At 38.3% G+C, this 26,065-nt stretch overlaps 1 protein-coding gene across 21 annotated transcripts in view; it reads left to right on the forward strand.

The window, feature by feature from the left end:
• Positions 1–26,065, forward strand: part of SOX5 (SRY-box transcription factor 5) — a 651,142-nt gene that overhangs the window by 353,678 nt on the left and 271,399 nt on the right. Inside the window, exon 6 of one of the 21 annotated variants that reach the window (XM_065683935.1) lies at positions 9,786–9,851. The exons of the other annotated variants lie outside the window; for them this stretch is intronic. The gene's annotated coding sequence lies outside the window, so the exon portion shown is untranslated. The remainder of the gene's footprint in view (positions 1–9,785; positions 9,852–26,065) is intronic. 21 annotated transcript variants of the gene reach the window in all.

Raw genomic sequence — 26,065 nt, forward strand, 5'->3', positions numbered from 1 at the left:
CAAGATAAAAACATTTTAAGGGGGCTGAAGAACACGCGTGTAGGGAAAGGACAGGAAAGAATGCTTGAATCAAAAGATAGGGGAAAAATAAAACTGGGAAACACAGGAAAGAAGTATTTTAACACTTTCAATCCTTGTTCCGCAACTAGAACACTTCCCCATTAGAAAGTGGAATTGGCACAGTTTCACTGCTCCAAGGTCCTCTTTAATACAATTAATTTCCCAGACTTCCTTGAAATACTTGGCATTTTTCTTTGGTTTGTTATCATTACAATAATAGAACAAAATTGGTTTTGTTCACGTGCATTGTAGTAACTTATTTCAAGTACCTGAGGAAACTGTTACTGTTTCTGGTATTAAATCTGATCTAGCATCATGGTCATGCCGTTCGTCTTGTTCGTACAATTAATGGATTGAAGTATTTCATGTGCTTCACTAAGATTATACATATAAATTGGTAAGCAAGCAATTTAAATTATTCTTTGAACTTTGTTATGAACAGAATACTTGTAAACTCTGTGAAGCTGAATGAAGTCCTTTCATTTTCCCTGTTGGGGGACTTGCTTTTCAATCTGAAGTTTCTCTGCATTATAAACATGTATTTATATAAATCTGTTATATAGACAGATAAATTTTGGACAAAACATCTTCCTTAGAAATAGAATGAGCTTCTCTACTCTTCCTCCCCCCCCACCCCCAAGCGTACATTTCATTTTCAGAGATCTCAGCTTTGCACTTGTAAACATTCTAGTTAAATAATCAATACGCTGCTCTCCTTTTGCTGTGCAGATAATAGCAAGCAGTAGAAATGGGAAGCGGTAAAAACAAACCTCGGGACATACAATTTCTTTTTTTTAAGCAATTTTTCCTCTGCAGTTGAAATTGGTAATACAGCCCAATATCTCTGTTAATCATTACCATTTGTTTACATTGTGTGTGTTTGACCATAGTTACACACACATACAGAGAGTAGATACTGACCATGTAATATATGTGTGTGTATCAGAAAACAGCCATGAGGGCATGCTTTCTCTCACACAGTGATGCCCATACCCTCAGACACACGCTTGCAGAGTTCATGTGTGCATATATGCATGATGCATAGATGATTGGTTTTTAGACATTTATGGCAAGTTATTTTCTCAGGTTTTCAGTAAACACAGTTCTTGGAGCACATTTCTGCAGTTGCTGGGGTCCAGCATATCGTGTCTGCGTGACCGACTTCAGTTTTATTATTACTATCCATCTCCTACTATTCCTTTTTAAACTTGAACAGCAAATTATGAGGAGGTGAAGATCTATCAGGCAAAATTGTTTGCAGTTCAGATCTCAGCGCGTGTGTATGTATCTCAGGAGGTTCTTCTTTCCCTGTCGCTTCTCCCATGATGTTTCAGTGTATCCCGGTAAACTACAAACAGTTCAGAAACTTTCAGTCACCCCAGCTGAAGGGATCTGAATTAAGGGTGCTTCTTTTCTGTGTCTGTAGCCATTACTGGGGGCAGTTACGATACACACTTGGAATGAAAATGATCTTTGGTGTCAGACAAATAAACATTCATTAATTCATTCAGCATCACTGGTAAATTGCAGTAGGTTTTGTGAATTAGCATGTATAATTAATTACCGTACCGAAAATGTGAGGGTTTTCGTCCTTTCCTGAGAAGTTACTTGCATGTCTTTATTTCTGTTTGTGGCGGTTCAGCTGCTTGATTGAGAGGAGCATCAGAATGTGTACACTGAGGGGGATGATGTTTGCAGAAATGTGGTAGGAAGAAATTATAACTGGAATCTGCTCCATTTGTTACACACGGAAAGGATAACTTCTAGGATGTACTTTGTGATGTACCTGTGGCACTTGAATTGGCTTTAAAGACCTTGAAAAGAATAACTCCTTTGTTGTTTGGGTTTTCTTTTTTGTTTGTTTGTTTGTTTGTTTTTAAAGATTTGTTATTTAACTTAAATAAATGTAACAAGTATGTCCACAATAGAAAGAAAATTTACTTCATTAAGGAAAAGATAGAGACAATGTGGCCAGAACCATCACAGATAGCTATGAAATTTACAGAATGATAAAATCTCAGAAATGCCCAACATAAAGTTTTAATGTCTTAATAAAATCTTATTAATGAAAAATAGATAAAGTGACTGCTTAACAATGTCCCTAGTGTATGGAATGTTCTTAAACCCAAATTAATTACTGTGTATTTACATTTCTCTGTAGACTGAGAGAGAGGCTACGCTAGGCATCCAGACAGAGTGACATCCTTTCTCTTCCCCTTTTTCATTCTTTTTTCTTTTCTTTTTTGTTTTAGTTTTATTTTTTTTATTATTATTTTTAACATGCCAATTCAAGGTAAAGAGCTACGTGGTGTTTGTGGAAGAAAGAAGGATGGGTTAATGCTTCCATATGAAAGAAGGAAGAGCTGGAAAGGACAAAAGGCATGGATGGGAGCGATGGGGATGGGGACAGGAGAACAAGTTTAACATTTACAGTCACCAGTTCTGTGCACTCGAAACGTTCTCTGTGCTCGTGAATAGCTTGTAGAAAGGAAGGGCTCAAGGATGTAAAGCAAACCTCTGCTGGGAGGAAAAAAATATACTTAGCTGCTTCACTGCTGCACTGCACGAGTCATTTCAGACTCCCACTGAATTTATTTTGGGGTTGTACCAACACTGTCAAATGGAGAAATCATTTTCCTAAAAGGAAACTTTGCGTATTCCTAAGTGCTTTTCTTAGCTAAAGTTACCCGAAAAGCTTTCTTCTGCTGCTGCGTTTGCTGAGAATTTTGGAGAAAGAATAATACCTTTCTATTAACCGACTTGCTCAGAATGACGTCCCACTCTCCTAAAATCTACCTGTAGAAGTAAGAGTCATATTCCCTCATTTTAAAGAAAATAATAAGATTTCTTTAATACTGGGCTGTGAATAGCTTTTACCTTCCATTGGGATGTTTTCAGAAAAGGACTTTCTTGCTTATGTTTGTGGTTCTAGGGGTCTGGGATCTGAAGGGTAAATACAGTGCCAGTAAAAGTTTCAGATACTGGTTTTTCACAGTGATGAAAATTAACATGATTTTATTTCTCTGAGATAAGGCTGAAGGAATTAATGCATTTGCAAACTACTCATTAATGTCCTGCTTGCGCTAATTTAATTTGTTGTGCGTATGCTTAGTGAGGAAGAAGTTGACTGTTACAGATTATAGTTTTTAATGAACATCTCAATAATTTACCAGTTGCTGAAATTATGAACTAGACTTGGAAGGCAAAAGCCCAAATGAGAGCGCTGATGAGTGACACACCAGCCTGCACAATTCGACTGTTGTATTCATTGCATTTGAATCAAATCGGGAGTTTGGCATTACTAATTCTGGGTGGCTGGCTCATCATATGCATTCAAGGAGTTAATTAAAACACACACAAACACATACACACACTCTCCCACCAAGCATCTTGCGATATTTATGTGCATAGTGTATTTGATTGGTACCTTTAGATAGGAGAGGAATTGTTTTTCCTTCTCTTGCTGTCCAGAGATCTTAAATATATAACTAGTTTACAAAATATTTACTACTTCTCAGGGAGCTTTTAACGAGCATTTATGGCTTATCATTTAGGAGGCATATAGTGTCTGATTGAGTTACATAAATGTGAAGCTCCCTGATAGGATAGGCATATGTGTCTGTGTAATGTGATATATCTGTAGCTGTATAAAATAGATATATATATAAATACAGTATTTATGCAGGAAAAAAGAGTATCTCCTCCCAAGGTAGATTTATAGTTTCTTCGCATGCTTTTCATACTATACGTAAATCGGCTCTTAGGATTGATTAGGGTATCTGTATGTTTGCATGTCAGATACCTCTGCTTCACAACTCTTGAACAAGTCAGTCTGACACCCTCTTGGTTTTCTTTTTTTATTATTAATTTTTAAAATTTCTTTGCTCAGGCCTGGTTATAGCATAATTAACTCAAAAGTGGAAGGGGAAAAACATGTTGTCATGTTGTACCTGCACACACTGGAAATACTCAGTGCCTGTAAATTCTACTGTAGTCAAAAGGAAAGAAGCACTTACAGCAATTAATCAATAGCTCTAGTGTGTCTCCTCTGATGGCAAGGAGTTTGTTTAACAAGTAGCATCCTTAGAAACAAAGCGCTTCTCTCCTTCAAAGCATCTCTGTGTTTTTATCTCACTTAGAAAGTGTATGAAGTCTCCTGTATTTCCTACAAAAGGTAAAATCATGTTGTATTTGACTATGTTAAAAACTATGCTGCAAATAAAGCAAATCCTCACCGCGTTACTGTATTACCTAAACCAGAACTTACTTCTTGAACTTTTGAAGCAGGATGTGTTTTTCTCTTGAGTTTTTGGCTTTGGCCAGAGGGCGAGCGACTGTGTGCACAGCACCTGACTGAGATTTAAGGCTTTTGTACCTTTCACGTCTCCTCCTGCAGACCCCCTGGCTAGACCCCGCTGCCGTCAGTGGCCATAAAGTTTTCACCCACGCCTTTGCTGAGGGTTACGATGCTGGCCTGCAGTCTGCCACACATCCCACCTCTCCCACACCCTACTGAGGGGCTGACTTGGTCCAAGTGCTTGTGCCTTGCCTGGGGCTGGCCTGGGCCCGCGGTCCCCAGGGAGGGGCGGTGAGGAGCCCTGTGCGCTGTGGCCTCCGCTTGAGAGACGCCGCTTCTCACCTCCACTCTGAGCCCAGCCTTTGCCAGCCTGAGAAACTAGAAGTCTCTAAACGTTGTTCCTGAGCCCACATGTCCTTGTGACAGTGTGAAGTTCTGCGCGCAGTAGTTGTTGGGAGAGAGCAAATTTAGACGAGGTTTTGGAAGAATTTTGGTGAGCTCTGCTTGCAGGGGCCATGGTTCTTGAAAAGAATGTAAGGAGGGAATGGAAATTGTGAGACGTGCAGTGGTAATTCAGAGAAGCTGTCTATCTTTTTTTTTAGGGTAGGTGCAAAATTTACTTCCTTTTTTTTAGCAGAAGGAAAAGAGAAAGGTTGAATTCCGGTAGCTAGAATCATCAAATGTTAATACGAAGCTCAGGAGCGTTAGAGGTGCTGCCCATGGTATTGTGGGGGGGTGGTTTGTTTGGAAAGAAATTTGTGAGTATCTTGCTACCCTTTGTTTTTAATCCAGCATGGGACTTCTCTTCAACTTGTCCCTTTGCCATCTTGTTTAAGAAAGGAAGAAAAAAAATTAGCAACAGGATGATACGATTTTTGACTTGCAGAAATCCGAGAGTTGAAGTGAAAAAGAGAAAAAGATTGGGGCTCATTTTGAAAGTTTGAAATGGTTTGACCTTGTTTCCCTTAGAAGTGTTGTAGGATTATTAGTCGGGTAACATTTCTAAATTCTCAAATTGGAATTATATTTGCTATCTTTAAAATTTACGTTTAGTATTCCCGATTTTCTTTTTATACTTTTTTTTTTTTTTATAAGACCAAGTATGGAAATTCACATCAGCAACTGCTGTTTGAGATTTATAATAATCACATATTGTTTTGGTTTAGCGCTTTTGTGTTTTCCCAAGTTCATGTAGGTTGTCTTCATTGTGTTTTGTTTCATTTTTTTTCCCCAGGAAATGGTTGGTTGCATGCTATTTGATCTAAACTTGTCACAAACTGTTACCTTAGTGCTGTTTTTTCTGTGTGGTTGTATTATACTCGTAATACTATGTATTTGTTTCTGTCTTACTAATTTTAACATAATTTATTACTTTGGGGGGGCAAAAATATCAGCAGAATGAATAGAAATTTAATTTTCTTGTCTGAATAATTAGAATTGCTTCTAGTGGTGAAGAACTCTCTGCGTGTGTTGGTGCGCGCTGTTCTTCCATAGTTAAGACCATTGTCTGCATCTAGCATTCTTCAAGAACCTGTGTAGCCCTAGAGAAAGAAGACCTAGGAATGCATTTTACGTAAAGAGCAACCTATACAGTTTGTCATCCTCTTGGTTTCTTTGGTGCTGAGCTTGACTTTTTAAGAATGCGGGAGTGAAAAAATGCCCTATGTTTCATTCATTCATCTTGCAGGTTGGGCATGGGCAAAGATAAAGTATCTGACAGTGAGCTAGAGTTACTTGCCATTGCCAGCTCAGTAGATACCATAAGGAAAATGTTAGTGGTTCTGAACAATTTTTGATTTTGTTATTCCTTTTTTTTACCATAATTACATGAAGAGATTTCACCAGACTTTTTCTTTGCCAATTAAGACCTTGAGTGTAAAATCATCTCAGGATGGTTATGTGTACTCACATTATGCACCCATTCGCGTTCATCCTGTGTAGTTTGGCATGTCTGTTTACTAGGCTGCATGAAGTTGCGTTGTCTTCAGTTTGCTTGGAATCCTAGAGAGCGAGCATTAATAGAGTGATGCAGCAAAAACTAATCACAGTCTGAAGGGCAAAAGTACATCTCTGTACACAATTTTTGTAACTTTGATGTATCCCTTGTTTCAGGAGAGAGAACATTTATTGAAGGGCATGAAGTGTGGTGTCTTTTCACCTTTTGGGTGAGTCCTGCCTGGGTTAGGGTTGAGGCACTTCAGCAGAGCTTTGTGCCAGGAGGGAGCATTGGCTTGCTATAGTTCTATCCATACTGTGTTTGACTGTAGTCTTCTGTTTTCAGATAAATTCCCTTAGCAGCCTCGTTACATTCACTTTGTAAAACAAGACTGAAAACATTTTCTCCAAAGGTTTAGTGAAGTTTCTATTTATAGGGTTTTCTTCCTAAATTCTGCTGCTGTGGCCTCACTGGGGCAGAGGCTTTTTTGGATAGAAATGAGATGTGTGGGAAGGTGATGGTTGGTAAGGGTGGAGGGAAGGATGTTCTTACCCATTTGGCATGTCTATTAACAAACTAAGTCATCTTGTTGTGTTGTATTTACATGACTTGTTCCTGTGCTGGTGTGAAATGTGAATCACCAAAACATGATGATTATTAAAAAAAAAATAAAGAAATAAATAGGCTAAACGGAACAAAACTGAAATAGAACTGGAAGGCTAAATGAAATCAAATGAAAACAGAACATGCAACATTATTCTTTTGGTAGTTTCCTTCTGCAGTTGCTGAGTAAAGCCAAATAGGTTTCTTTTCCATGTCTGTTAAAAGTATCCAGGGTTTTGAGTTTGAAATTCACTGGGACATGAAAATCCATTTGTCTTCAGGCTCAGCGTTTTGGTTTGTCTTCTGCTCATAGATTTTGGAGCTTTAAAGTAGATATTTGTATTGTAAAGAAGGCTATTGATTCTTATCTTTATCAAAACCGTGTGAACATCAAGTTGATTCTGGTTTTGCAACTGAGATTAGAATTTGGCAGAATTTCTCAGTGGAAGGCTCTCATCCTTTGCTTATATTTTGTAAGTTCTGCTCAGTTTTGCTGTTCTTGCCTAAACCCTGAAGTTAATTGTGTGACTCAGGAAACCATATTAGGCTATGGTGTTTGCATGAAATACTGTGCAAAGTATGGGAAAAATACTGTGCCACTCTCAAGCATGCCATGCATCTCTTTTATAGATAATCTGCATGTGTATTAGTGTCATTGATTTAGTGTGTTTTTGTAGAGTGCAAGCATCCTGAATCAGGACCCTATTATGCTCGTCACTGTACAAACACAAAAAAGAAGGTTTCTTTCCATTCCACAGAGCAGCCTTTGTGCTTAGAGCTTAGAGTAATATCAATGTGTCTTTGTATGGGGAAAATTCAGAAACGGAGAGTAGGTAAGAGATCCCTAGCATGGTTCATGAATGAGATTTCTGTCCTGAAGCCAGGCTTTAGAATTTATAAATTGAGAATTATACGTACGTGTATATTCACTCTCTGTATATTTTCTACACATACGTATGTAGAAGTTGCTTTACTGTTAGAAGTACCGCTAATATTAATAATAGATGCATACTTCCTATAAAGTCTTTTGATTAGGAATTCAGAGCATTTGGAAGCATTAATATACAAATCATGAAGGCCTGTGTGCTCTTTAGATTAAGAAGCAAGATTAGCCTCAACCTATAGATGAGAAAACTGAGGGATAGTGTCACAAAATCATTTGCATGGCTGGGTATAAAGAGTAGAGATACTGACTGCTAGTCCTGTTTTTTTAACCTAAAGACCCTCCTTTTCCTCCTTAAGATCCTAAGAACTGGAAATTAGGCTTCTGTCTGTCCCAATTATAATTTCTAAAGGTGTCATTCTAGCAAGATGAACTATAATAGTCAAATCACTTAAATATGTAAAATAGAAACTTTGGATATAACTAATAAAGTAATGAAATATTTGCAGCCCCTAGCCACGTCGGTTAGGGCTGGGAGGAAATACTGTCTGTAGCCCCTTCCAGTTATCTGAGTGGGCTTCTAAGCTAACTCCCTACCTGGAGGCAAGTTCAGAGAACAAAAGTTGGGCAGCAGCACCCACAGTGTTGAAGTAGTAAATTGAGAGACACTGTGCGCTACTGACAGTCAGGTCAAGGTTTCATCCTAGAGAACAATTAACATCTTCAGCCGTACATACAAGAGCTGTCATATGTTTTATAACCTAAGGACCAGGCGCTAGGGGAGTCCAGGAAAAAATTCTTCACATGGAGAGTATTAATGTGAGGAACAGACTACTGAAAGCAGCAATGTAGGCAGCCACAGTGAGCAAATCAATGAGCTTAAAGGCAAAAACCACGTTGCAGAGCACAAAATGCGCTATGAGTCTTACCCTCATTTTTGACATCTGTTTTTCAAATGCGTGACAGAGAACCAAAATGAAGGAAAACGTACAGGCTTATTAAAAGGGAGGAATTATTTTTTTCTTCATGTTAAAAGTTCTTCTAATCTGTTTTGGTATTTTGTCCTCCTTTCCAGTTGCATGCTCCGTAAAGGTAGAGCTGAATCGCTGGGGTCTGCAGGTAGATTTAGGCTTTGTATTGCACCTCTTACTACTCACTGTTGAGAAAATAGGCATAAACTAAGGAGTCTTGGTGGATTTCATCTCTGTAGCCTATGAATGTCATGACTAAAGTATTAAGTTATTTTCTTTGATAAGCTTTTTAAAAGGGAGACTACTTTCAAGATAATGGATTATAATCAGGCATGTTCCATAGTGTTTCAGTAGTAGTGATTCAGCAGTGTGTTCACAAAGGCCTATTTTGTGATAGGACAGTCAAGGCATCTTTTAAAAAAGTGACCATTCATTCTGAGTGTTTGGACTCAGTGGCACCGAAGTTCAGTGTCAGATCCTAAAAATGTAGGCCTAATTAATTAATGTTCTGCTCAACTGTATGAAAAAGACTAATGTTTTTCACCCCAGTAAACCAGGATGGCATGAGATGGTGACTCACGAGGAGATCACTGAGCAGGGGCCTGACTTTCCTTAGTGTGGAGCAAACTTCCATCAGTTGCAGTGCCTCCTCACTTTCTAAAGCATCAGAAGAGATTCCTACAGGCTTCTGCAAATCTGTAGATTTCAGAAGTTCTGTCAGTGTGTTTTAAAGACACATTAACTGTCAGTTCCTTCTAAACAACACGTATCCCTGGCAGATTAGAATGATCAGAATGGTGGTGATGAAAATATACCTGAATTCTGCCAGGGCTAACATCTGGGCCTTCGTGGACTTGGCACTGTGCACAGAATCAATCTTTGTTTTGAAACTGTATGTTTCGTAAGGTAGTAATTCCCAGTTGCGACCACCAAGGTCTTAAGGGGAACTCCTGCACAAAAATGCATTCTTCCAAATATACATCTGTTTGATAACCTCAGTTGTCAAAAGTGTGACCTCTATTAATTTGTCACCAGGCAAGTTATTGTCACCAGTTCCCAGATTCCATGAGAACCCGAGGCAGACAGCAGAGCCCGTTGCTGGTAAGCATTTCTGGTTTTGCTGTTTGTAGTAATAAGCAGCCTACTTACAAATTACTTGACTGAAGTAGCTGCAACTAAGGTGACTTGCCATAGTTTGTCCGGTGTGACAGCAGCAGATTCATCAGCGGATTTTTGGAGGGAGGGCTCACTGCCCTTTTCTGGAGCTGGTGCATCCAGAGCAGCATAGGGTATCTTATATTTTTATATTAAATAGACTAACCAGTCATCAGATAAGAAAGCCTTATGCTTATAAAGATTTATATCATTTCCTTCTCGATGTTTATTAGAAAGATGAAGACAAGACAAATTAAGTTGCTGCTGTTATAGTTGGATAGAATTGTGACACAGAAGCCTTTTTAAAAGCAGCTATAAAAAATCAGAGTGCAATAGAAGTTAGAACATTATTTAAGAGATAAGATAAATAAAATAGCTTTTTACATACATGTGCGGTCTATTGAACGACCATCCAAAGCACTGATACCAATTTAAGAAGATGATCTTTTGCCTTAATTATACGTCTGGGAGATATTAACTGAACATTTTGTGGAGAACTGTGAATACCTTAGTTGCCAGTTGTCTAAAATGCTGCTAATGATTGCTTCAGTGCCAGTGTTTTGATGGCTAGAACCTAGGCCTGAATATGAATACAAAGAACTCAATCTAAAAAAACCACGTGTGCGCACACACTTTTTATACAAAACAGATTTCAACCATCTGCTTGGCACTTAGCTTTGCAGCTATAGGCTCTGATATGAAAGGGAGCACTGTCCAGATTATGAATGGTATCACTTTTATTGGTACCTTAGAAAAATCATAGTGTTTTTAGAAAGCTTATGTATCCAATGGTTTCTTCAGTGGAATAATGAAAACAACTGCCTTAGCCAAAATTTTGTGCCTACTGTCATTTCTCTGATGGCAGCATCCCCTTTCCTTTGCAAAAGGGATTTTGTAGAGAAGAAAAGTTTCTGTTCTGCACCTCAGCATTTCCAAGTGTAGCAGAGGAGTTTAGATGAGTGGCCCTTAGAACTGACACCCCAGATGGTTTATGACACAAAGCACTGTTTGCTTAGGAATACGCTGTATGGCAGAGTCTGTTGCCCAAGCACTGCAGAGCGTGTCAAATCAGCATGGAAGTTAATGGACCAAAAGCCCTTCTGAATTTAACACTTTCCCATTTGATCTGAATTTACAGCTTTAAATCAGGACTGCAGTTTTCTTTTAGTGTGGCAGTGGTGGAAAGTAAAGTTGATAGTATAAATTACAGGGATATAATACAATCATTTTGACCCAACTCATCTGTTTAAAGGTTCAGAATGAAAAAGGCTGACTAAAATATTTGGTGAAAGCCTATTCATGAAATATATTAAAAAAATTGAAAGTTAGGAGAAGGTTTGAGTATGTAGTAATTTGATATTCTGACCAGTCCATGTTTTAATAGGTTAAGCAGAAGAAAATGGATTGTACAAAATAATAAAAATGTTTGGAGCTTTCACTCTTTGTTATCCATTTGGGTATTGTTTCTTTGCCTTTGCTAGGTTTATTCCTTAAAATATGCAGGACAAAAATATGTTTCTTCTTTGCTTTTGTTCTTTGAAAGGGTTTGATAAGTGTTTTCCCTTAGGTGCACATTTGGAAAAAGATGATGAAAATGCAACCTCCTGCATGCAACGAAGCCTCTGTGTTTGGCCATCCATTTAGTGCCGTGTCATATTAGTACTGCATTGTTAACACCTTTGGACAGGGCTAAAGGTTCCTTGCTGCTGTGTCTAGAGAGCTGCTTATGTCAGATCATAATGTTGTTGGTTGCTTTTCTCAATAAATGTACTTTTCACTTAAAACTAGGGATGGATTGTTTGCTTCTGAGATGTCAGGAGGGTAAATAAAAGGACTAATTTTTATTTACACTCTCATTTTATGAAGATTTCCATTTCTCTATGTTTTGTGGTCTCAAGAAAGTACTGCTTTTAATGATTACATTTGATTCGTCTGAGTCTGTCTTTGTGGAGAACATCTGAGATGATGAAAGATAAAGTTGGATCTCTATGGATAAAATTATGATAATACTGGAAACTTAAAACCTGCTGCATAGTTTTACATGAATGTGTGGACAGCAAAAATCTGACTTTTTAAAACACGTGTGTGGAATAAGTCTTAACGGTATTAAGGTTATAGCCCTGACAAGCTAATAGACTTGCAGCCCTCTGCATTATTCCCATCCTGTTTCTTCCTTCCTCAGCTCCTTTCACCTTCTACCCACCAGCAGTTGGGCATGCTTTCTACATTTTTATGGGGAGCCCTGTAATTATCACAGGTACAGATTAAAACAATAAACCTATTAAGCTTAAAAAAATTTTGAGGCTCTTGAAGTGGTGGTGTGAATGGAAAGATAGTCAGTTCTCCAGCCACTGTGTCCCCATGCCTTCCCATAGCAACTCTACTGAAATTACTTAACCATCTTATTAATGAAGCAGCTCTTCATGTTGCATGCCATAAAATAGGTTTCTTCAGGAGTGGGAAATAGTAGCCTATCTGCTTTTCAGCATTAATGATTGCACAAGAAAGAGCTTCTGTATTCAGGGATGGGTGGGAAGAAACCTGTAAGAAACACTATGAGTGGATTCATAATGGAACCTTTTGCTGTTCAGCCCTCGTGTTCTTGGAAATTTCAAAGGGGAAAGTCTCCTTGCCCAATGTCAACAATTTGGCCATTTTTTTTTTGCTTCCCCTCCTCCTCCCTTGAGGTAAAATAATCATATTTATTGTCAATTTATTTTCTGTGCATTCCTTCAGTCCGCTGTGGTTGGTAGGGAGTTCCGGCATGAATGCATGGCAAGGTAAATTTGAGGTGGCTGTTATTGGTGGCTGTGGGAGGGAGAGTTGGGAGAAGGAGGAGGCAGAGGGTACAAGAGTACAGCTACAATTTTAAACAGCCTGCCAATTGTCCCCCTTTTTATTAAAATGGCAGCTTTCAAGCCAGGCCCCTGAACTGTTTAATTTGATTTACACTTTCAAGCTGAATTTCCTGATGCTGTTAATAAAGACTGAAAAAATACCTTGTTCTCTCCCTTCTATTTCTTTTTTGTCCTTTTTTTTTTTTGTTTTTCCTTCCATTCCACCAATAAAATTCTAGTTGTGTCTCTTTCTGGTCTCTTTCTGTTGGTTCTAAACAAACTGCCGCATTGTGTCACCCTTCCTATTAAGTTTAGGCATCTGATTTATGAAAAGCTTGAGATGGAGAGAGAATGGTTTGCAGAGGAGGATGCATCTGGTAGATCTAGTGTGGCTCTTTCAATGTTACCAGCAGGTTGCAGTTGCATTAGCGTTAAAGCTGGATAGGAATGACCGGGTTCAATGGACTTCAACTCTCTTTGTGGCCTGTCACTGTCCGAATCCAAAATAAAACAAGGTTTACAATGTGCAGGTGCCAAATGGCAATGGAATATCAGCCTGCCAGTTTCTTTGGCTGTCTAGATCCAGTGTATGAAGGAAGGTGATATCAGGCACGTGTCAGTGCAGGACTTTGGAAATCCCTTGAAGTATTATGTGCTGCTTGTGCCTTCCAGGAAGCTCTAAGTACAGTTTTTAAAGTCTCCAAAATGAAGTTGGCTCCTGCTTTCAAAGGCTATATAACATCTGTATTTTCAAAAATTCTGATGTTACATTTCACACTGAAAGCAGGAGGAAAGGACGAACGCATGTGTAGGAAGAGTGATTTTCGTAAAGAAATAAAAAATTGTGTGTGAAAGAACTGCATGTGAGTCACCTAGTGCAAAAAACTTGTGTGTCCTTTTAGAATTTTTTGGCAATTAAATGTTTTTAATAGTTTTGCTTGTGCATCTAATCTGTTTGGAAATGTACCACTTCCAGGGGTGTGTGGGGAGAAAATCAGAGCTTGTTTTTCTTTGTCTTTATTTTTATCTGTTTGAAACATCAAAGTGAGTGGCTGAAATGAATTGATCTACATTTTTAGACCCATTTATCAGCTAGAGTTCAATAAAGCAATAGACGTACATTGTAATTGTGAACTACTGTGCAGATGACTTGTTTTTTCCTAGAGATGAAAATAACTCCGCTGAATAGGAGGCTATATGTCACATGAAGGGTTGGTCATGTATTGTGGTTTTGGATTGTGGGGTGTTTTTTTTTTTTTGGTGTGTTTTTTTTGTTTGTTTGTTTTTTGTTTTTTTTTTGTTGTTGTTGTTGTTGTTGTTGTTTGTTTGCTTTTGGGTTTTTTTGGTGGGGATTTTTTATTATTTTTAAAAACATTTCCGGAGAGTAATAGGTAAAAGTTGCATCTCACCAGGCACCAAGTGCCTGTGTCAGTCTGGTTTTCAGCAAATGAGTTTGATCCTCTTATTGGTAGCATCAGAAAAGAGGACAAGGACCGGGGAAGTCCAGAGAGCAGCATTTACCCTCACCTCTAGAGCTTTGATTACTGGCTCCTCTGCAGCTCTGGGTAGTGGGCGCATCACAAGAAGTTTGTTCTTCCTCTGTCTCTGCAGTATTGTGTGAATAAAGAGAGGCTATGCTTGTTATTTGGCATCCTTGCACAAAACCCACATTCATGATGTATGATCATATGGTTCTGTCCAGCTCCTACTGAAAACAATTGTAAGACTCTGACTGAATTTGGGTGTTGGATTGGGCCCATTAGAATGGAAGAAAATAAAGTGGAAGTGTTGTTAATGATTCCTGTTGATGCTTTTTCTGGCACAAAGTACTGCAGATAATTGTTTTTAGATGAAATACAGTTGCATCTAAGTATTACATTTATTAGCTTTTCAAAGGAGGAATAACCAAACTGGACATATGGGGTGTTTGAAGTGTGATTGTGTGAGACTAAGATAATTTCAGGAGAATAGCTTAAATCGCAGGATATGTGTGATGCCCTTTGTATACAAGATGTGGGACTGTGGAATTTATTTTGCATGCGCTGGTTTTCACTGAGAAAGAATACTGAATGTGAATATATAGTCATATTTAGAATATATAAAGAGTGCAGCCTCGCTGCTGTAGACTTCAAGACCCATTCATCAGGCCTGATAGTGATGTGGTCTCTGGAGATACTTCAGTTAAGTAGGTTTAATCCTTGTTAACAGTAAATTGCTTGAAACCATTTTGAGTAACGTCTGAGAAGGAATATGGTAGATTGAACACACAAATAAAGGGCATCTCTGTTAGGCTCTGAGTGGCTTTGACAGTGTTATTTCCACATTGAAATGGGGTACTACTCATGTTTTTGATGTAATTTAGGTGTTGTCCTGGCCCTCACCATGACTTAGTTAGGACATGTGTTATAGGCAGATATTAAACAGTTCTTAAGCCTTATTCTGGAGTGATCAGATTGAATGATGTATGCAGTTTTTCCACAGTTTGGGATATTTCCTGTTGACTTCAGTGTGATTTAGCTGTGGATGACTGTGATCCAGAGCCTCTTAAGAGCGTGGAGATAGGAGAGGGCACTGCTTGTTTCACTGCTTGCTTCTTATTCATCGAGAGGATGAAGGGAAGGAATGAAGTGGCAAAGCTTTTGTTGCTACTGTTTCTTGAGAAATGTGTTCAGGGAACTGTTTTGGAAGATGATGGTGAAGTTGTTCCTACTATTTGCAGTGCATTGCCAAAACATTGTGCTCTTGTATGAAGTAATACCTGTGGTTTGTGGCGACATTATGAAAACACTGGTTTGTTATGATGATGGCAGAAAAAATCCCAGATACATGGTAACGTATTTGTAATATTTTATTGAAGTGAAACATGGAAAATACAGCATAGCTGGAGTCCCCTTGGAATGATCTCATATTTTGGGAATGAAGAAGCAGTTGTGCAAAATTGAAATGGGTGTATTTGACATCAATTAAATGATAGGTTTTAGGCTGGTTTAGTATAGTGTATCTCTCTCTTTTTGTTTGTTTATTTTTTTTGGGGGGGGATGTGGTTTTTTTTTAGTATTGCTATTATGTGTTACATTTGGTTGGTAGTAGGATGTATTTTACATTGCTAATAATCCAAATTAGAATTTGTATTTTCTTTTTGTCCTGTGAAATAGAGGGAGTATTAACTTGGAAATAATATTGCTGCTGGCTGCTGTTGTAGAATAAGGAGTGGGTCTCAGGTAATACCTTACAGGTTTCCTATAGTGTAGTCACTGAAAGCTATCTAAGTATGTAGATAGATGAGAGGACCACGGACTTTTTCAGCATCTAATCTTGAGGTAAAGCAGTCAGCATAATAAACAGAGATTCATACTGTCCCTTTACACACTTCAGCTGGACAGGCTAAGGGTTTCAGCTTCTGGGTTTACCAGCTCTGCTGACTGGGAGGTTTCTAATTAATTTTTGAACTTTCGATTGCCTCTTGGTTTACACAACCTATTTTTCTTCTTTAATTCATTTTTAGTTATTGGGCATTGCTAAGTCTGAAAGCTTAGATCATGGCTTTTATATATTTTTTAGTTTATTAAGGGGATAGAATTAAAGCAGCACATTATGGCCATGACACTCTAGGTGTATCAAACTGCTTGTTGTCCTATATTGACGATTTTGTATGCCTGCTAGATATGTATGTCAGTTCGAAAACTCTGCCTCAACTGTGTTTGGTGTCTTCTATATTGTTCAGATAATGAAGCCCAAATATCTAAATGTTTTGTAGGAGTTGGTTGCAAGAGAGCATCAGTGATAAATGTTACTGGATTGTATGAGAAACAAGTATGAGAAGAGGTGTATTAGAACAATATATCCCTATACCAGCAAACCAGCACTATTGTTTGCATTGTCCTCTTTTTCCCTCAGTTTTCATCTTTTATCACACATTGCAAAAGACTAACGTATAGAAAGCAGACAATATTTTTGTAGTGCCTGTTGTAGTGACATGTCTCTTATAAATCAGAGCAAGGTCTACAGCAGAGATGTAATAAATGACCGCAGTCAATTACTGTGATGAGCAATTGATTTCTGTTTTTCGAAAGTATACCCTTAATAATTATTCATTTGGCTGAACTATCCTATTCTTCTTTATGTGCGTTGTGTACTGAAGGATAGAGGCATGATACATGTTATTAGTCATATAGCTGTGTCAATAATGATATAAGCTATATAGGTGTGACAAATGGACTAGAATAAGTAATGGCAAAGAACTGAACTAAAATATTTTGGTTTAAGTAAATAGTGTCTCTTTCTAGTGTGTTAAAAAAGCTGAACTACAAGAAAAACACAATCTAAGAACAATTACATCAGAAAATCTCTAAAGATATTTCAGTCGAGTCAGAGGGGTACTTTTTCTATGTGCCTCTTTTTCTGCTTTATATGGTGATCTGTCCAAATAGGCATCATTACATTCATTCTGTGCAAGGAAGAGAGATTTAGGGTTGTGTTCCCTTTGTACAGGAATGTCCTTCTACAATATGTTGGGTAGTACCAGACTAACAAAGCAGAACTGTTAGAATCCCAAGGTATGGGTTTATAGAAAATCACCACAGATTAATTAAAAAAGAGATACTAGGATTTTATTATCCTGCTATTATAAAACTCAGAGTGTCCAAAGTTTCTGTTGGAATCAGTGGCAGCTGGAAATGCTGAGAACTTTGCAGGGTTAGGCATCCTACTCACACTCTTCAGAAGGTGCTAAAGTCAAAAGGAGCTTTTAACTCTTTGAGGTCATACGGCATTGGTATGAAATCCTTGTCTGCAGAACATCCATGGTCTTGTGCTAAGGTGAAAAAAGTATGGGAGAAGGAATGTTAAGGGAGGGAAGGGGTGGATGGAGCTACTTGCATAGCTAAACTTGTATGAGAGGTGCAGGTAGCTGCCTTGTGTCCTACTTTTTGCATTGTATATGGTAATGGAAATTGTAAATGGTGGCATGATATTGGGCACTTCGTTCTTATTATTTGATTATTATTTCTATTTATTTATTTAAGTAGCAGCACTGGGTCATTTGGAATCGCTTCATTTTAGCGGCACTGAGTCATTTGGAATCGCTTAATTTTTTTCTGTAACCAGGGTGAACAGGAGCATTTTGTTGGCAATTTATAGGTTGGGGAGGTTGTAGCTGGAAATGTACAGGAGTGGCAAAAAGGAAGAAGAAAAAGGAAACACAGGTTGCTTTAGCCTTTTCTAAGGTGCATGGCTTTATGGGTTTGGCGATTCATCATCCAGTGGAAAAAAGTGAGAGATGGACCAAGGGAAGTTACCTTGTTTATTTGACTAGGCCTTCCCTTGACTCGGTATACTATAATCATCTTTATGGTGGTTGTCTTTCAAAGTATAATTAGCCTGGAAGTGAATGTGAGTGATGGGTGGTATGGAAAAGTATTTCTTAAGAAAAAAATAAATAAGAAAGAAATGGTTTGCTGAAGAAAAAAGTTTTGTGTAGCTTTCCAATTTTTGGTTTGGACAGCACATAGATGTAACTCCAGAAGCCAAAGACGTCCTGAGTTCAAGTCCAGAGAGAGTTCACTAGAAACAGCCTAATTGGAACATGCCCCAATTTATTACAATGGTGATAACACTTTGTACTTCTGTTGTGCCCCCTGTGCTTAAATCTCAAGGTGCTTTACAAATATTAAGGGATTAACTTGCACAATACCGCTGACAAATAGGTATTATTACTGTCCCCCTTTACATGCTGGGAATTGAAGTACAGAAGAGTACAACAGCTCAGTTGTGCAAAGCTTTTGCTTTGAGAGAAGATCTTGTATTAAGTCACCCCACTGCAGCTCGAGGTTTGAATATAGCAGGAGGAAGACTTAGTATCTGCATTCGCCTCAGTTTTTGCAGCTCTCCACTGAGCTACGTTCCGGTTGGTTATGGTAGGCAGACTTACAGCCTTAGAGGGACAGGAGGCAAAGTTGTAATTAGTTACTCCTTAATTGGCATAGCAGTAAGTAATTCTGCTTAATCCATTCCTTGCTGTGTGGATGAAGTAAGGCTAAACATCTGAATTGTGGAGAGGACAAGGGGAGGAAGGGGATTAGAGAGTGAAAGATGGACAGAGATGCGCATTTCTTATGCTGTTCTAGGCACATGTTAAGCAATGCCTACATAAATATAACACCTTTCTAATTTTTCCCTCAGATTGCCCCTTGACTGAATTAGGTGAAATGCAAAGAAATAGACAGTTCAGTTTGGAAAATGCACTAAATTTTCCCTACCCCTTCTTGTCTTTCATTCAGTCCATAAGAGTCTCTGGAGTGTGAAATGTGAAGACACCAAATTGGAATTAATTTTGCTTTTTCATTTAACAGATTGTGTTACATTAACACCACACTATTGCCAAGCAGCAAACCTTTCCTTTCCTCAGATGTTAGCTACTAATACAGACTAAAGACTGCTGAAAGAATGGTTATACTGAAATGCTTTATTTAAGTTTCTCCTCCCTTGTGGCTTGAGCAGGCCCTGATTCTGCTAAGATGTATTCACATGAGCAGTCTCAGTGAGTTCGCTTTTATTGCTTCCTGGCAAGTGAGCTGGATTCTATTACATATAACATCGCCCAAGTTAGAATTTCAAAGCTCACTCAATCCTCAGAGAGACCTTTGCAAGACTCTCTTCTCCTGTATCTACACAGGCACTAAGCACACTGAGGACACAATTGAATTAATCATGACTACTCATGTACAGAAAATCAACCAAAATTCTGTTTAAGAGATGACAACTTTGATATCATATTGTTCATTACCGGCCAAAGAATTGTTACAGTTTATGTAACCGGATTATTAAATTGTTTACTGATGATACATCTTGTTTCCAATATTAAGCATGCATTCAGAGTCTTGATGTAGTTCTGCTGAAAAGAACTAGGTATAAATGACATCACAATAAAATAAAATAATAAAAAAAAGGTGTACAAGACTCACAGTGCATCCAGTGCTCAAGACTGTCTAGTGAAGAGGTGTCATTTAACATTAGTCCTGTCTAAGAACAGGACCTTTAATAGGTTGGATCCCTTTGTTTTCTTTGCTAAAGATGGCAGAATTTAAAGCTCAAGATCCCTCAAGAGCAGTGGCTCATTCATTGGCACCATCTCAATGAAGAAAATACAAGTCTATTCCCTTCTTTTTTTAGCAGAATTGTATCTCATCAATCTGTAAGAGACTATTCCATTTCAGACTTCGTGCCTGCTGAACTAGGATTTTCATATGCATCATTCAAAGGATTCTGTGCTACAGTTGTAAGCCTAAATTACATAAATTTCAGAGAACCTGGGCAAAACTGTCTTTGAGGGATGGTTCTTCTTTCAGCTGTGGTACTCTCGCCTTTTCTGTCTTTATGATTGTAATCCAGTTGCATTTGGAATCATCAAGACTCAGTTTGGAGTCTCTGGTGATGGACCTGGGTCATGAACCCAAGTGAGCAGTCAGTGCTGCTTAATGCGAACAAAACTCTTTCTATGCATGTATGTTAAAGATGATGTGGTTGCACACATGTAGAATTATCCTGCATTTCAACTGTTACAAAAATAGAGAAATATATTACAGGGCTGCTGGGACTGCCATTCTCAATTGTAGAAGGCTGCTGCTGTGTTATGCCTACAGCACATGGTGGTGGACACTTCACCTGGTTTTCTTTATCCATAGACTGTTTAAAAATAAAATATACGCTTCATAATCATACAGCCTTTTCCAAGGATACGATATTTCAGAAAATTTTAATTACCTGCCTATATCTTCTCTCTAATGTTAATTCTCTGTTTCTTTAAAGTATGGTGTATATGACAATGCACAATTAAACAGTCACCAGGCTTGCAGTTTGTTGCTGTCATGATTGGGTTTCCTGGGTAGTGAAACAGGTTTTTAAAATAGGATTTGTCAGTGTTTGATCCCACTGAAGATACAAGGTGTGTGACATCCAGGGCTGCTCCACTAAAGTTAGCTGGCAACTCTCCATGAAGTTCAATGCAGCTAAAGTAGGAACTGTGAGAATGTCAGAAGTCATACATTGGTCGTAGTGTTGCCCCAAATTCTGAAAATGGTGTGGTGTGTATCATGCCCAGCAGTTCTAGAAAACATTGGTCAAAATGTTTGTACAAGGCTCGACTGCATTTTGCCAAGCAGTCTCTGTTTCTGTGTGACGTGGACCTGTGGGCAGCTAATACTAATCTTCTTTACTTGCATCTATCTCTTCCCAAGTTTTTTTTCACAAACCTTGAATATTTTTAGATATTTACTGTTAGATTGTAAGCATACACTTCTAGTAGAAGAAAATCAGAAAACTGCAAAAGGAAGAATGAAGTTTCTGTACATCAGCTTGAGTTTGGCAGTACAAAACAATGTGTGCATTATTGAGCGCAGTTGAATGTGTCTGAATTAATTGTAACTGTTACTATGTATGAGAATCATAGAATCAGAGAATAAAGTAAAGTATGACGTCACTAACAAATGCTTTCCTCTTGGTAGATAACTAAGTTTTAAACTGCCTGGGAAATGGAGTTGCTGGACAGAATTCACTTAGCAAGGCTGCTGCCTGCCACGTAACTTCGCTGGTTCTAATAATGGCTGATTACACAGGTGGCAATAACAACAATGGTAGATTTTCTGAGAACTGCATTATTTTCACAGTGCCGCTGATGGAAGAAACGCTTAGTAGCAGCTGATAATTAATGATCAATTTGTAGATTATCACAAACAATTTACCAGGGTTGACTTTTCCTTTAGAAGTCTCTTTGGATAAACTGGGTGGTAAATTACCTGCCTAAGGCTTTTACTTTACTTGTGCTAATAAGATGAAAATGAATGTGTTTGAAGAGCTCTGAACTGAACTTTTCAGACTGTCTGATAATCCATACAACTCTTCTTTAAACATCTTAAGTGAGTGAGCAAATAGAGACTATAATAAAATTGAAAACCATCATATGGGCACATGTTACCACCCAGTCTAAGTAATGGGGCATGACAAATAAAAGGCACTGCTGTAGAGTTCATATTTTCATTTTATGGCATACATTAAATATTTGATCATCAGCCAGCAGATAGAAACAATTGGGCTAAGAGTATCACTTGCAAATAGAAGGATGAGACCTAGACTGTCATAATCTGAGCACCGGATGGAGAAGTTCTATATCTTAATCCGTGCTTCAATATCATCTCTTTACGTTGTGTGCAGACCACTTAAAATCCTCTTCTGTATTTTCTCAGTCTGTAAAAAGGAGTTAGTAATCTGTATTTACTTCAGAGGGGATAATAATCCTTATTTACTTCACAGAAGGGATATGTGAAGAGTAATTAGTATTTGTAAGTGCTTTTAAGGATGAAAAGAGTAGTAGAAGCATAGAAAGCTCTCTAGTAAATTGTGTAATGGAAAGAAGAGAAGTAGAGTGAGGTTTTTTAGAGGTATCTAGGTGTTTAGAGACATAGATGGGCTCGTTGTCCTATTTTCAGAAATGTATAGGAATCTTAATATTGGGAGCGTATTTGAAGATCTATTACAGCAAGACAAATTCCATGGTTTTGGCCCTTTAATATTTCTATAAAGCTGTCTCATGCTTTAAATCCATGACAGATGGGGTGGGGGGGAAGCAAAGGGTAAGGGGAATAGGGGTGTAAAGGCCTGGTAACAGCTGCAGTTTCTGATCTTCCCCCTCTGAAGCAAAGACGTAGTTAGGGGTGAGAAGAGAACGAGAGAGGAAGGAAAAGACCTCCAAACTTTGTGCGTCTGATGAGCTCTTTTATAAGTGTGTTCTGCAGGCTCTTAAAAAATGCCAGCCAGGAATCCCAGCGTACAGTTGTGTGTTTGGTCCATGCTGCAGGTAGGTTAGTGGGACCAGAAATAAGCTGTTGGTTAAAAATATTCTTCTAGCATTAGTTTTATATCTTCTGAGACTTTATTTTATGGTTAACATTTTTAAAGTTAAAAATCTAGTACACCTGTGAGTGGTACATGTATGAGCCATTTCAATGAGAGAAAAACTAAACAGAAGGATCTTTGCTTTGTTTGCGAATGAAGGGATGGGTGTCTAAATACAAGTTATAGTAATACAGAAAGTGCCCTCTCTGGGAAGTTGTGTCTTTTTAGTATGCCTTTGTAATTAGTTATCCAGGGCAGAGGTTGGAAAGGAGGCTGGGTTCAGCTTTCCATCATTATAGTGTGTTTGATGAATGCTGCATGCCTCATTTTCATTGTAGTGAGGAATTATCCTCAGAGCTCCTGCATAATAGAGGAAACTGAAAATCAGAGTTGCGGCTCGCTGTCCGAATTTGGCCCAGATGTGCTGTGAGAGGGTAGGTTAGAGCTCTGACTTTCAGTTGGGTGCCAGTACTGGGCAGTTCTGTGGGTAGACATGAACCAAACAGATGTCTCTGAAGTGGGTGTTGCCATTAGTATTTCATGATGAATGTATGTAGGATTCCTTTAAAATAGTTTTGGGTTTTTTTTCTGAATAGAGTGCTCAGTGATTGTAAATTGCCATAGCATTATCTGCTAAGTAGTGAGTTTTCATCTTGTGTGAAGAACAGAGAAGGCAATCCAGTGAAACTGGGCAGTACTGAAAAGGATTCAGTGGCATTCTCCTGCTAAATGTGGGGGAGAGTTTTATTTAGGGGGTACAGAACTGTACAGAAAATAAACAGATTTTTGCATAAATATAGTCAATAGGTAAAAGAAGAAAATATTCTTAAGATCTGTTGGCAGGGCTGTATGAAGAAACTTAGTTTTGAAGTTTCAAAATGCAGTAGCTGAATACAGTACTTAATTTTTGCCCTTGCTTATGTGTCAGGATGCACAGAACCATCAGGTAAATTAACCATACAAGCAAGTAGTACGGTGATCACCAGTAAAATGTTTTCTTTAAGAAAAGGAAATCATAGATTGTTCAGCTTTTTATAAAGGCAGTTAAACATTCTTCTTATGTAGAAGCAGAAAAAGTGGGAGCCTGGAAGATTCAGTAACATGTGGGGTCACAGGGGAAGTTGCCATCTTCTGAAATCTTTATGTTATGTCCTTGTTTCATAGCCCATAATGAGGTGTAGAGGGTATTCAGCAGTAAACTGCCTGGTCACAGCTTCAATGTGTGTGCTTCTTTGGCAATGATCAATGCCACAGGATGTTACTGTACTGCAGAATTAAATTTGTGTGATGTATTTCACTCAGTCAACCAGTCCTCTATCTTAGGTGTCACTCAGACAACTGTAGAACTTGCCAGATGACTACTTACCCAAATCAAAAGCTATTTATTACCTTTTTGAAATTAAAAACGGGACAGTAGATCTTTCTTGTTGTGTTCAGTATCCTGTTTAGGCTGATAACCTTGAAAACATAGCTTGTGATCAGCCTGTGATACTGAAGCGTTCGTTAATGTCTAGTACAAACGAATCTACAATTTTTCTAAATGTGCTAGTTTAATGCGACTATAATTACTGTTAATCAATTAATTTGGTTGCAGTAGGTAGCCCATGGAGTGACTGGGTATCCTCTTCCAACTAAAGTAGTGTTCTTTCCAGTATCATCTGCAGATACATCGAAAGGCTTTCTGGGAGATCTACATTCTGTTGCTTGTGCACTGTCTTTTTATAGGGATTCATGCTTGAATTGTTCTCAGTGCCAAATCCATGTACTTAATAAAATGAAAAAGCAGTGTATGTGTGTGGAGAGTAGAATACAAAATAAACAGGAAGTAAGGAAGTTCGGTTGTTTTTTTGTTCAACAAAAGATGCTCAGCACCTACACCTCTTAAGCCTGAAGGAATCTGAAGGTGCTCACACCTTTCAGGGCCCATGGTGCCCTTTGAATGCCTTGTTCTCCGTGCACTGGCCATTTTCCTGGTAATGCTCATGTCATACGTTTTAGATCTGAACATCTGGATTCAGATTCACTTATAATATAATTAGGTGTATCCCCAACAGGGAGAAGGTTTTGATGAGAGAAGTCTTTTCAAGAAAGCTATTATGCCACTTGTTATGGCAATAATAGCCAGGTTTACTTTGCTGTAATGTACATTTATTTTTTTCAGAAGACTGTAGCTCTCATCTGAAGTTGGACCTCCATGTGCCTTAGACAGCTAAATTGTTTTAATACTTCTTTGTAAAAACAGTTGTAGGCAAGAGCATTTTAATGGTGATTTTTTTTTTTTTAAGTGTGTTTGAAGGCAGTGTGTGGACAGTGTGATGTAGGGGAAGAGCCAAATGTTTGTTTTAAGATGTGTTTGAATGAATCTGCCTGCATAAACTTGTCAGTGTTAAGAAAGAGGGGCTCTGCCCCTTTTAGATCACAAAGGCCTCTCAGTGGGGGATGGTTTTGGTAATGGAAAAAACAAAAAAGGTTCCAGTATGTGGTGGAGGAGGTAAAATAAACAAACAGCAATGGATGATTACTTCTCTCCATCAAGGCTCCTTTATCCTTGTAAGCTCAGTCAGTGGTCAGCATGTTAGACACCCCTCCCTGTTTTATCCATCCCTTAACTGTGTCCTTTGACAGCATTGGTTTATACAGCTGGGTCTTGTGAAGCTGGATGGGAATCACTGTTGAACAACAGACATGAAGGTAGACAAAGTACCTATGGAAGGGTGAATGGCAGACATCCTACGAGTTTCGCTGGAGGGAAAGATACCATTTTAAGGGGCTTCCTCCTCCTTTCTGTCCCACCTTACAATTCCTGAAGATTTTTGAAGTGGATGTCTTTTTGTGACTGTGTTTCAGAGTCTGCCACTGCAGCCTTTCTAAAATAAAATATGACACTCCTTATGGTCCTAAAGGTATGTTGTCTGTTTAGAATGGTCTCTCATTTTCATATTTGTGGATATTTTTTTTTTTACTTTGCATAGCAATACATGCTTGTGCAAGCATACATGTGTGTTATATGACTAATAGCTACATTTTTCTTAGCTAACAGCTCCAGCCATGTCTAGGTCTAGTGTTTGTTAAGCTGCATAAGTTATCAGCTGTTTATGATTGTTCTTGTCTTTAAAATTTGACAGGCATTTTTTTTAATCAGATAAAGCAAAAAGTCAGCTTTTAGACAGTGAAGAGCTGAAATTAATCCACTTACCTACATGTGCCGTTACAGTGGTGAGGAAGTATGTTAATATGGGCAAGCAAAAGCTTTGAGAAGTGTTCAGTAGCGCTTTAGACTGAACGTGCATGTTCAGGAATCAGATTACAGAGTGGAAGTGGCTTATACAGTACTACTGTGAGTGAACAGACATGTGCTATGATGGGTGATTACACCACACACTTGTTAATGTAGATTTGTAATTCTTGTGGTTTTATGAATAAAAAGTAGGAAAA

Source organism: Lathamus discolor, chromosome 1, assembly GCF_037157495.1.
Source record: "Lathamus discolor isolate bLatDis1 chromosome 1, bLatDis1.hap1, whole genome shotgun sequence".
In the NCBI taxonomy this organism is placed as follows: domain Eukaryota; kingdom Metazoa; phylum Chordata; class Aves; order Psittaciformes; family Psittacidae; genus Lathamus; species Lathamus discolor.